The sequence below is a fragment of the Homalodisca vitripennis genome, chromosome 2 (genome assembly GCF_021130785.1).
Source record: "Homalodisca vitripennis isolate AUS2020 chromosome 2, UT_GWSS_2.1, whole genome shotgun sequence".
In the NCBI taxonomy this organism is placed as follows: domain Eukaryota; kingdom Metazoa; phylum Arthropoda; class Insecta; order Hemiptera; family Cicadellidae; genus Homalodisca; species Homalodisca vitripennis.
Window position 1 is genome coordinate 104,772,708 of NC_060208.1, and position 12,667 is coordinate 104,785,374.

The window sequence follows — 12,667 nt, forward strand, 5'->3', positions numbered from 1 at the left end:
AAAACTTGTACAGTGTGATGTCGCTAAGAGTGATGATCTCACACCCAGGAACAGCCTATAGGTTTCCACCAAGGTCATTATCGAACGTCGTGTCTGGATAGCGTAATGAGCCACAGCATCCCTGAGCATTGAGCACCCCTTTGATCAGTAATGGATGTTACAGTCAGATACTCTTTGGTCAGATACCTCGTTTCAATGCGTATTGTAAATATTTGATTGTATTATTGTTAGCCTGTGTATGTTACAAATATAAATGTAAGTATAAGTACAAAGTAAGCAAAAAAATAAAAAAAAAATATTAAAAGTAATACATTCGCAATGGAACATAAAAAGGATTTACAGAAACAATGAACATGGAAGTGGTATTTAGCCTATTAGTATAAATAATAAGTAATAGTTCATATAAGATGAGCGATAACGTAAGTAAATAAATTATAAGATAAATTAAGTGAAAAGAATGACTTATTAAAGTATGCACTGGTAATGGTCTACAAATCATTCCTTCCTTGACATTAATAGTAGTAATTATAAAAGTGCTTGCCTAAACAGATATTTAATATTTAAGAATTTACTCTAATTATTAACTAATCTATTCATTATGATGTTTATGGTGAGGGTTTGTTTTAATATTCTATAGTCAATTTTAAGTTTTATATAAAAAACTATTTTGTTACCCAAAATTCAAGTGTTTATAATAGTTCATAAAGATACATCGAGCTCATTATTCTCAATTTTCAGTGAAGTTGCTGTATAACTATCGCGGTATCTAAAAGCTTTCCACCAATGTTCCCAAGTTTAAGGCAAAGTTGTAGCACAGATGTTACTCAACTAAACTAAGCAGCAAACTCTACACAAGGCTCCAAGGCTGAATAAGCTTCGAGGAGCACTTTCTCATATTTCATGCATTCACTTAGTAACACTTTAGTAGCATTCATTTGATGAAAACTTGTGTATATCATTTGAGTGCTGCTGAAGTAAATTCACTAATATGATAAAATGCGATTACTGTCTATCTTACATGACTTTATTCAGTTATAAAAGCTTAGCAATTCACATTCCAGAGTTAAAAGTACGCCACTTTAAATATTATTATTCGCAGAAATTGTACAACTCCCCTTAACTACTACTTTTTTACTAACTAATGATTAACTGTGTAGTCCCTCATCTTTCAATGTCAATTAACTTCCTTTTCTAATGTAAGCAACTCAGTCAACTTTACACACATTTCATTAACAACACGTTCCATTATTTATAACAATATCCCTTCCTGTGCAAACGGAAGAACGGTAGATTTCATGAGTGGTAGTTACCTCCAATCATTGGACGGCAGATATGAATAAATGATTATTTCCTATAAACTTGCAAAATTGAATTAGCTTAAAATGATAGGAAAAATACACTGACCTCTTTTACAAGTAGTGAGGTCAGCGATAAAAAAATCTAAAATGTATGCAACAATTAATTTTCTATTTACAGGTTTAAAACAAAATAAATTTCTATGTCTAGCTTCTTAAAACATATCTAAAAATATGATATACCGAAGAAATGTGGAGAAGTTATAGTCCAGTAGCCATCGGTAACAGGAAGTTGCAGAGCAATATCCTTTATGACAGAAGGCAATCATCAGCCGCATAGTTTTACTGGAGGGCGGAATGGGAGTAATGATTGATAAATAAAATAATTTTCATGGCATTACTTTACGTAACACCATATTGGATAATACCATATTTCATGGCTTTCTTAATCAAAAAACAGTTGTTTAAGATGTTGTTACATTGGTACTGTTAGATCAACTATGCATAGAATATTTGAATTTTTATAACAGATGGTTAGCTTATCAAACACCCGACGAAGATGGAGAATAATGAGATTCTTATAACGAATGATGGATGATCACGCTGATGTCATGGGACAACTATCAATCTCAGTCTCCAACAATATCTCATTCGCCCAACTTCAATGTCAATCATGCGCGGTACATCCATCACCAAGCTGTGGCATTACATGTCGTGTTGACGTGTTTTAACTTTGCCTTACCGTTTCACTGTGTTTTTAATAATTGTGATCAGTATGTCACAAATAGAAAAATATTGATCACGGCATACGGTTATCAATAAGTTGGGAATTATTCACGTTACCGCATTACTAGACTGTGACGGAATAATGCAACAAAAATTGTGTGTATTTGATATTGTTACCGTTTAATGATTTACAATACATAGCTTCAAAATAGGCCCTCTAATACTAACGTCAAGTGTTTGTAAGGTAGTGAATTCGTACCACCCACTCCTGTGTAGTCTTTGTGTTCTTTCTTATTTATATAAACACATTACGTTAAGTTAAACTTATAAGTTTATTTTCTTGACATGAAACTGGGGTTCAACACGTTTTCTTCCTCTCTGAAACTGGCAAAATTAATTAAATAATAGGTTAGATGAAGAGACGTTGCTATGGAAAGTAAATCACTTAAAATTACTTCTATACATATATTCAACTTATCAAAACCTTCCAATACTTTATATGTAAATCTTAGCTCGATTCTTGTATTTGTTAGCTACATTTAGAGATACCTAGTACTAAACATTATTCTTTTTTCATTAAATTCTAAATTGTTTCCATCTATAAGTTTACAATTCTAGTAACTATAAATTACGTGATACATTACCAAGATAAATATTTCAAAGTTTATAAATAATGTTGAAAAGAACAGTTTTGGAAGAAATGACAAATCAGATACTCATAATTATGTAACTAAAAAACTAAACAACGAGTTAAACAACTAAACAACCTTAATAATCGACTAAAAATTCTTTAACAGAATAATACACCTGGCGCAGAAGATGGGTTTTTAGGAAAACATTAAAGTACTTCATTGACTCAGATGGTTTAATTTACTGGGACTTTGTTGAAGATCTCTACTGTAGGTTAAATCACCTCATATTCGCAGATATACTTATAAAATGACAGGCGGTGGACATGGTAGTGCTGAATGACATGTCCACTCTCAGGTTTTAGTGAAGATGGAATTTTTATTCTTCGGTCTTTTCCAAATGTACGTAGTAAAAAAAACTAAATACCTAAATAGGGCCATATAGCTAGAGTGCATCGACATGCAGGAAATTCTTTCATTATAGTGTCATTATTTAAACACTACAAAACCCAGATCTGCTATTCGGTTTGTACAATTTCTCCAATTATTATGAAATTTAGTTTTGTTCATTATATTAAGGCTGAAGCTTGGTATCACAAAATTTGACCATGGAGGTTATGATGAAAGAAGTAACTAACTGGCTAGAGATATTTATTGTTAGACACACCTTACTAAGATTGTAGATGCTCTATAGCTTACGTTTTAACCGTATTTACAGTTTATATATTGTATTAAACAAAGGTCATGGTGCTGCAGGTCTAAAGATGTTCAACTACTGCTCTAGTGCGTATATCGTTATTATAAGTAAATGACGCAGACAAGGGCACGCGCTTGGCCACTTTATAAATATAATAATAAAGAAGTTATTGAAATATAGAACAAATCAGAAGTATATAAGCTAAAAGCAGTTAAAAAAGAGTTTATTCAAAGTGACCAAATTTTTAATGCTTCTGTTTGGCTGTTTGTCAGCTAAGTGAAGCTGTGCTTGATATTGTAATAAGTTTAATTGAAAATTTTACATTTATTTCACCTTTGTTATAAAATTATTTGTTACTCAACAGCGTCAAAGCTATGCAAAAAGATAAATCTAAATATTTGATACCCTATCTTTCTGATTTCATTTCAAAGTTTATCTTCAACACAAGCAAACTACGTATCCGAATAAGAATTTAACTTTATTTTAGAGCAATGCTATTTGTCAACTTATATTTTTAACTATCAATTACCAACAGCATCGCAAAAATGTAATGAAAAAGTAAACAGGGACATTATGAACATATTTTTAATAGCATTCTTGAGATACATGATAGTCACGAAAGATAAAAATCTCTTGATCCATTTTAAATGTAAGCTTAAAAATGGCATCTTGAAGGTGGAGCGTGAAACCTTTTCTTGTAATTAACTCTCAAATTTGTTAAATTTTGCTCTAATATTTCATGATAACTTATTTAGTATACCTTCCCAGTTAACACACGTATGACAATAAATTATGGTATATACTGTGGTTAATTAAAATTTGTATAAGTACATAAATCAAAGACAAATAAAAACTTCTGCGTGTAGCATAAAATTTGTAAACAAAATTGTAGCGGACATAGACAGACGAATAATAACAAGTATTTTTGATCATCTGTTTAAATAGGAATAAACTAATACACTTATTATTCTTGATAGATAAATCACATTTACTAATCTCCTGATTAAGCTAAGTCTATTTATGTATTTCCTAAACCGTCCGGACTACGCCCCACAGGTATTACAAACACTCCATTAACCATAATATATATATATATGGGCATTTTAGCTAATTGTTAGGTCCAATAGTTTTTAAGTAATTGATTTAATATACGTACACACAAAAACACGCAAACAGACACATTCGATTTTTTAAAATAATAGTACAGATATAATGACGTAATAAAAATATTGCATTTATAACATTTATTTGAACGTTAAAATTTAACCTCATTGATAAATCCGCATTACCTAGCGATGCCAATTGTATGTAAAGAACATTGCTAATATGAACAAAGTTATAATATCATAACGATCGAAAATATTATAAAAATGTTATAAATTAAAGAAAGCGTTTGTTTGTGTTAAGCATTGTAATTGTTTGGTTAACTCTATCATTATCAACTCATATAATCAGTTTTGTGAAGCATTTAAAGATCGCTGCTGTAATCTGGTCTTTACAGCAACAAGGAGTTTTTCAATTAAATAAATTGCATTGAATAAATACATTATGCTATATCACTTAATAGCCAATTACAATACTAATAAACGGATCAGAGAATGCTGTAATCAAGTATGACCCGTTAGTATTTAGCGAAATAAATTTTTAATAGCCTTATAGTTTGTTATTTGTTTTCTATTTTATTTTCCATTCTTTACTACTAATATGAGATAATAAGTTGAGAAGGTAAAGAAATACGTTTCTTATTTATCATAAGTTTATCCTATTCTAACTCTTTATCACGCAGTACATTTAATAAAGAGGCATGAATTACAATAACTACATACAGTCTTAAATTAAATCTAATTATTATTTTAATAACTAAGTAAACAATACTGTAGAAATAGTTTCATAAAAATAGATATGTTTTATTCTATTCTTAGCATGATTAAGACGAATCAATTTTTCAGATATAGAACGTTATCATCGTATAATATTTCGAAGGCATTAAACAAACTTTATAAAAAGAAGGATAAAATTTATGATGCTTAAAGAAGGTTTTTTTCGAAAACAAATAAGGTTAGAATGTGAATACTTGTAAAGAGTTGGATATATCCAGCTTACTTTAATTATCTGATTTCATTTGAATTTACTGTCATAAAAATGATAGCACGATGTAAAGTTAAAAAAACGTTCGTACATAAATGTACGATGTTTCTGCTATCAATCTTAATTCTACAAAGACTTTAATGTTTTTCGAAGTGACCATTTATGGTTCTTTATCAAACAATAACAACTATATTAGTGTATTATTTTATAATTAACTAAGAATTAATTAGTTTTTACATTGTTTAGTTTTGCACCGGAAAACAGAAATGTGACAGCAAAAAGAAAAATTTTAATATATAAAAATATAATACAAAAGAGAAACTGTGTAGCCTCTGTGAATTGGAAAATGTCAAAAGGCTTTCATGATTCGTGGAAGCAGGATTAATTCATCAGTTGGTGAAAAATAACAGATCAGCTGCTTTAGTTGTGCACGTTCTCTTTCTGAGTAACGTTACCTGCCTTTATAAAATATTTATACTTGTGTGGTAGCCGTGACAGCTCCAACTTTCACCTTAACTTCGTTCTTATGTGAGCTCGGTTCATTATTCTATGCCTTTTTATGTAGGACAAATAATAGTTCTCAAAATACTATAACTCTATGGATGTGCACTGCAGTACTCTAGCTAAATGAATTTTATTGTGGGTTTCAGTAGGATAGTGTTTGATAGCGAAGAATTTAGGTATGGATATAATTGAAATGCAAATAAAGTATACGTTAGTATAATTGGCATTTGGCTTATCAAATTTATAATAAATTATTTGTTAAATATATTTGAGTTTTCTTTCAATTTTCAAGTTCTAGAGCGGCCTGCAAACTATCCTTATGAATAGAAATATCCTTCAGGGAGTTCTTCAATATATATATATATAAAATTATATATATATATATATATATATATATATATATAAAGTATATACTTTATATATATTTACTATATATAAAGTAAGCGCTCTGAGGTGTAATGGTAGCACATTCACCCGGCAAGTGAGAGATCCGGGTTCGATTCCCGACGGAGCAACTACTTTTTGTGATTCATGTTCATTGAAATTATTTATATATATATATATATATATATATATATATATATATACCACAGAGCGCTTCCTTTTTCCGATTCAATTATTTTTGTATTTGGCCGTACCTGTCACATATGCGTTCGCTATTTCCGATTCAATTATTTTTGTATTTGGCTGTACCTGTCACATATGCGTTCGCTTACTTTTTCCGATTCAATTAATTTTGTATTTGGCCATACCTGTCACCTATACGTTCGCTTACTTTTTCCGATTCAATTATTTTTGTATTTGGCCGTACCTGTCACATATGCGTTCGCTCACTTTTCCCGATTCAATTATTTTTGTATTTGGCCATACCTGTCACATATGCGTTCGCTTACTTTTTCCGATTCGATTATTTTTGTATTTGGCCGTACCTGTCACATACGCGATCGCTTACTATTTCCGATTCAATTATTTTTGTATTTGGCTGTACCTGTCACATATGCGTTCGCTTACTTTTTCCGATTCAATTATTTTTGTATTTGGCCGTACCTGTCACATATGCGTTCGCTTACTTTTTCCGATTCAATTATTTTTGTATTTGGCCGTACCTGTCACATATGCGTTCGCTCACTTTTTCCGATTCAATTATTGTTGTATTTGGCCATACCTGTCACATATGCGTTCGCTTACTTTTTTCCGATTCAATTATTTTTGTATTTGGCCGTACCTGTCACATATGCGTTACACACACACACACACTTCAGTATTAAATGTAATTGCCATGAGTATAAACAAGTAATAAGTCAAAACTGAAATTATGGGAACGTGGAAACTGTAAATGTATATACTATCTAGTCTTCAATAAAATGTAACTTATTATGCTATTTCTTTGATTTGAAATTGTGTAAGCTACACATTTCAGCTAAAAGTTGAGAAACTAAGAGGTCCCTAACTCTCTCACAAGACTGTAACTGTTATCAGCAATCAAGATTTACTGTTCTCTCCGAGTTACAAACGGCGAGAGAAATATCGCTCTTAACCTACAAGTTTTATATTAGGAATTTCTTGTTCCTTAATAATAATGTTATTCCAGTTGATGTATTTCAGACAATTTTTTATCAAAAAATTTTCTTTATGAGTACTAAATTGCGCAGAATAAATAATCCTAACTAAAATCTATCTCTAAAGAAAGTAATTAAGTAACGAAAGCTGGAGTTGTAGAGCATTCGAAACATTTGGATGGGATGTAATATACTATTGCTATTTAAAATACGTGAAGAAAACTTGGTTTTTTTTCTCTACTTGTTAAAATTACTTATCTGCTACATTGATATATTATACTATGTTTCAACTGAATTTAAAGTTATGTGCAACATATTTCAGAATATATTCATTACCAATTTATCGCCACTACGGTAAGAGATAGTATAGTTTTTACTTATTTCAAATACGTTATGATAATTGTTTACAAAAAGATTTTAAAGGAATACATTCTGATAAGAAAACATTGTTCACAGTAACACGGTGAAAGTCAAACCATAGAGTATCTACTCTCATTTGTTATGTTGATAGTTGCATCCACCACAGTTATTTTTGTTAAATTACAGGCGTATAAATTAGTAATTAGTTTAATACTAACAACATGGTTATTTGAGTGTTTGCTGTGTAAAAGTGACTCCAAAAATACTTTTTGTGAACACTTAACAATACTTTATAGCTATAATAATAGCGAAGTAATAATAAATTCCAATGACGCAATCTCTCTGAAGGTATGTTGTTTGTGTAATTGATTGATGTATAGTTTTATATAGACGGTGTTACGTTATAAGTTACAGTATATTGCTGAGACTTTTATTTCACATATAACTGAATTATTGCAAATGTACTGACTGGTAAGATTACTTGTAGTTGCGTATGGCACGACATTAAACAGCGAGGTACGAGTACGCCACATCACGTGCTTCTAATACGTCACAGGCTTCGCTAAAGTTTCATGCAAAATTTCAAAAATATACTTCATTTCATTAGCCTACGTGTGTTCTATTAAACATGTCAAATGGTAACGATACTGTACTCAATGTGCTTACAAATTTATCTATTCTGCGATTAGCTCGTTGCCATCACGGTTACCCATCAGACCAATGTAAAATGTTTCATGACAAGCGCCATTGTTTACCGACAAAACTTTAAGTCTATAGTTAGTTCTTTCTTGAGATTTCGTGCGGAAAGACATATAAATGAACAGCCAGAATGAAACGAATTTTTCCAGCCAAGATTCGTTAACGCTGAGCCAATGAGCGGTTTTTCAGGTTCATCTATCAGACAGATCTCTTTACAAATGGTGATTATATCAGTAGCTATTTTAAATTAGAGTTTTAATACAGTATGTGTTTATGAGATTAGTATAGTACTACTTAATTAATATTATTAGGTAAGGGAGGTTCTAAAACTGTACATTGTATAGCGGTGATCTGGTTATTTTAGGTCGGCTTTAAGATTCTATAATATTGAATTAATTTCTTGTTTCATTATTTTGAACAGCTTAGTATTTATATAATTTCACTATGATTAAAATAAAAAACTCCAATATAAGAAAAATATTCAATACAAAAAGTAAAGAGTATTTGCACTGTTATGGTTATACTAAACATGCACGACACAATATGAGTAAAACAAAGAGATTCCCTCTCTCTCTTTTTTAGATAATGTATTAATAATGTGTAGATAGTGTAGTAAACTCTCAACGTAGAATCAAACAGCCATAGGAACCACAAACTATAGAAATAGAGGAAAAGGTGAAAGAAAATCCTACAACCATAGCAAACCATCTTTTAATCTCTACTTCTCTCAGCTGTAAACATTATCCACGAATCTACGATCGGATTCCTAACTATGAATAGACACCTAGCCATGTCAATTCCTGTTTCAACCTGTTCCGATCAGAGATGTCAAAGATGCCATAGCAAACCCAAGCTGTTATAATGCAATTGATGAAATCCCACATAAGTCTGTAAAATATTGTGGAAATCACCTCGTATGGCCATTAGCAACTATCAGCAACAAATCTTTTAACTTCAGTCAGTTCCCATCCTTATGTTAAGATCTCAAAAATATATCCAAAACACAAAAAGGGCACCGCTCAATGTTAAAACTACCGCCCTATATCACTTATATCAATCTTTTCCAAAATCATAGAAAAAATTGTTATAACTTAAATAATAAAATTTATACAAAATAAGACCTTATCAGTCAACATCAACAAGGAAAGGTTAACATCAAGTGTGTTGCTTGGGATTTTGATTTTTGCAAACCCCTACATTAAAGCAGAAATCCTGTTGGTGAACGAGACAGATCTAACAAAAGGTACAAGTACACACACCTACAACACTAGACAGGGAAGCGACTTCATTCTGCCAGCACACCACACTACCCAGTACGCTAGAAAACTATCATGGTTCCGCCGCAAACTCAACAATGGCCTACAACAATTAATTACTGATGTCACTGAAGGGAAACAAAAACACAACTACATAAGAAGCTTATGGACAGACCAGCTTACTTTTTAAAGGAATTGCTCCAATTTTAACTACATCAATAACTTTAAGAATTTTATAATATTTTTATTTAACACTTTTTACATAATAACAATTTTACATGTTTCTATCCTAAATAACATTTTTATCAGTTCTACTTAAAAAATACCGTATACTATTAGTTTTGCGACATTTCATATAACAGCTATCTTCTTAAATTCAAACTATTGTAACTAGGTTATATTATCATACGACGCCATTGCAATTTCTTGATGAAACTGTAAATTTTGAATTTTAATATATCATGTTTAAGAATAAAATATCCTAGGTAAGTATGACACCAAATCACGTTGTTTTTAAAGTATATATACTTGTTATTTTTAATCTGTTTTAATAAGGGCGAATAACAGGTTATGTTAGTTCCTATTGCCTTGAGCAAGTTCAATTTTGAATTAAAGTACGAGATTTGTAGAAATCAACTTACTGTATTTAAGATCGCGAGAATCCAATTCCATATATGAAGTTCAATAAGTGGAGGAAAGGTTTTAGGACACAAGCTTGTTAAATATTCAAAATATTCTGAATTTTTAATATGGCATTTTTTGCTCTGATGTTGAACGTAATTTAACCATATAAATCTATAAATAAATAACAACAATATTTGTACATATATAAGTTATCGATAAGCAATTCTGTCAAACACAATATTTGATTCTTATATTCTATTTCTTTTACAATTGAAAAATTATATTAAAAAATTGAGCTGTTGATTGGAAATAAAAGCACCTAGAGAGACTGCGTTTAACTAAACCAAAGAAATTTGAGATGTAAATTTAACATTGATATAAATGAAGTCATCTAATTCAAACAAATACAGTATAATATAACAAAGGCCATATTGTGGCACACTAAGTCAAAGTGTCACATACAGTAGCGTATGAGCAAAACACCGAATCTCTATTAATACAATGTTTTATTGCGTAAAGCTGTATTGTACTGTGCATGCCCTTGCGTATTGTATATTATGAAGTTTTGTATTTTTATGTGTATAATAAGTCTCTTGCTGCATACGTTGTATTAAAATTACTTTGATGTTCCTAAGTGACTGAATTTTACACAGTGAATTATGAACCTATAATCAAGTGTTAAAGAATAAGCATCTAGAGAACCAGATATGTATTTTCTAGTTATTATCTAATCCCATTGGATTTATTCATGTTTATCTCTGCACATAGAGGGCAATTTAAAACGGACAAATTACTTTAAAGAAAGTGTTTAGATATCTTGTATTTTAGTTCTATAATGCACAATAAAGCATATATTAGTACAAACCTAGAAATTCTACTGTTATATAAACTGGTTGTAGCGCGTGTTAGTTACACAAAACCAATTCAGAAAAATATTAGAAGAAATGTGTTTTATATCTCTCCAGCTTAAATGGCATTATATGACAGAAAAGGAAAGTAAAACATGATAGGAATGATATTAATTAATAAAATGTTTTAAGTTGTCAAGGTGACCTTACTGCAGCAATAAAACATTCAGTTGCAAGATCCTCAGAGAAATATTGCAGGATTACCTTTGAGAAAGGTTTTATTTGTCTTATCTCTTTGTCGTTAAGGTTACATAGAACTTTCCTTGACCAATTATTACTGTTTCTTGCTAAAATCTTTGTAAGTGACAACCTATGATTGAATTAGTTACATAAGTGACAGCTCATCCATTGTTATAAACTGATGCAGGGATAAAGCAAGTGCTAGAGTACCCTCTGAGGAGTGAGAGGCTAAGGTAGTACATATGTGCACGATGACAATCAAAGTTGCGCGGCGCAGCCTTAGCGTCGGCCCTTAAAAATAACTAAAATATTCTTCCGCGCTGCGTACCATACCGTATATCCTGTGCAGCTAATACGATTAAAGCAATTACCTAGTTTAGTACAACAAAGAAACAAAAGGTGTAAGTTACAGCTGCCATTTGTACAACTGCAATATTATACAACAAACTATTAATTGCTAAAATAATTTTATTGTTAAACAATTAACAGTTGTTAATTGCTAAAAAATAATAAGGTAAACGCCGTTAAAATATAATGTGGAAACAAACACAGTGGTTTTTAAAAGCAATGCCTAATATTTAAAAATAGCGGTACAATTATTAAGGTTATTAAAATCATTAGTTTAACCCTATTTAGAACGATGTAAATGAGAACAGCTTGTAAGCGACAAGTATAAATTTAATGCTTTTATGAAACGAGAAAACGAATTTCCGCCGTTCTCCGATAATATTACCCTGTAGCATCACTAACTTTCTTTCGCTTCTTTATATTTGGAATATAATATCATGATAATTTTTTTATTTATTAAGTGTGTATTTTAGTTTGCATAGATGGATTGCATGACTATAGCTGCCTGAAGAGAGGGACAAGTGCAAACATTTTTAATTAGTGCATGCAGTTTCCTATCTCCTATGTGTATGCGCGCGCGCTTGTGTGTGCGTGTGTGTGTGTGTGTGTGTGTGTAAGCGTGCGCGGTCGTACGTTTGTGTAGATGGATATGCGAGCGCGAGTGTGTGTTTACTTTGGTTTTAAGATTGAAAAAATTAGAATGTAGGGCCTGTTCTAGATGGTTTGATATGCCTTGGCTTAGGAAGATTGAAAGAGTTCATCTAGAGCTTAATCGTCACTGACCTATTTTGGAT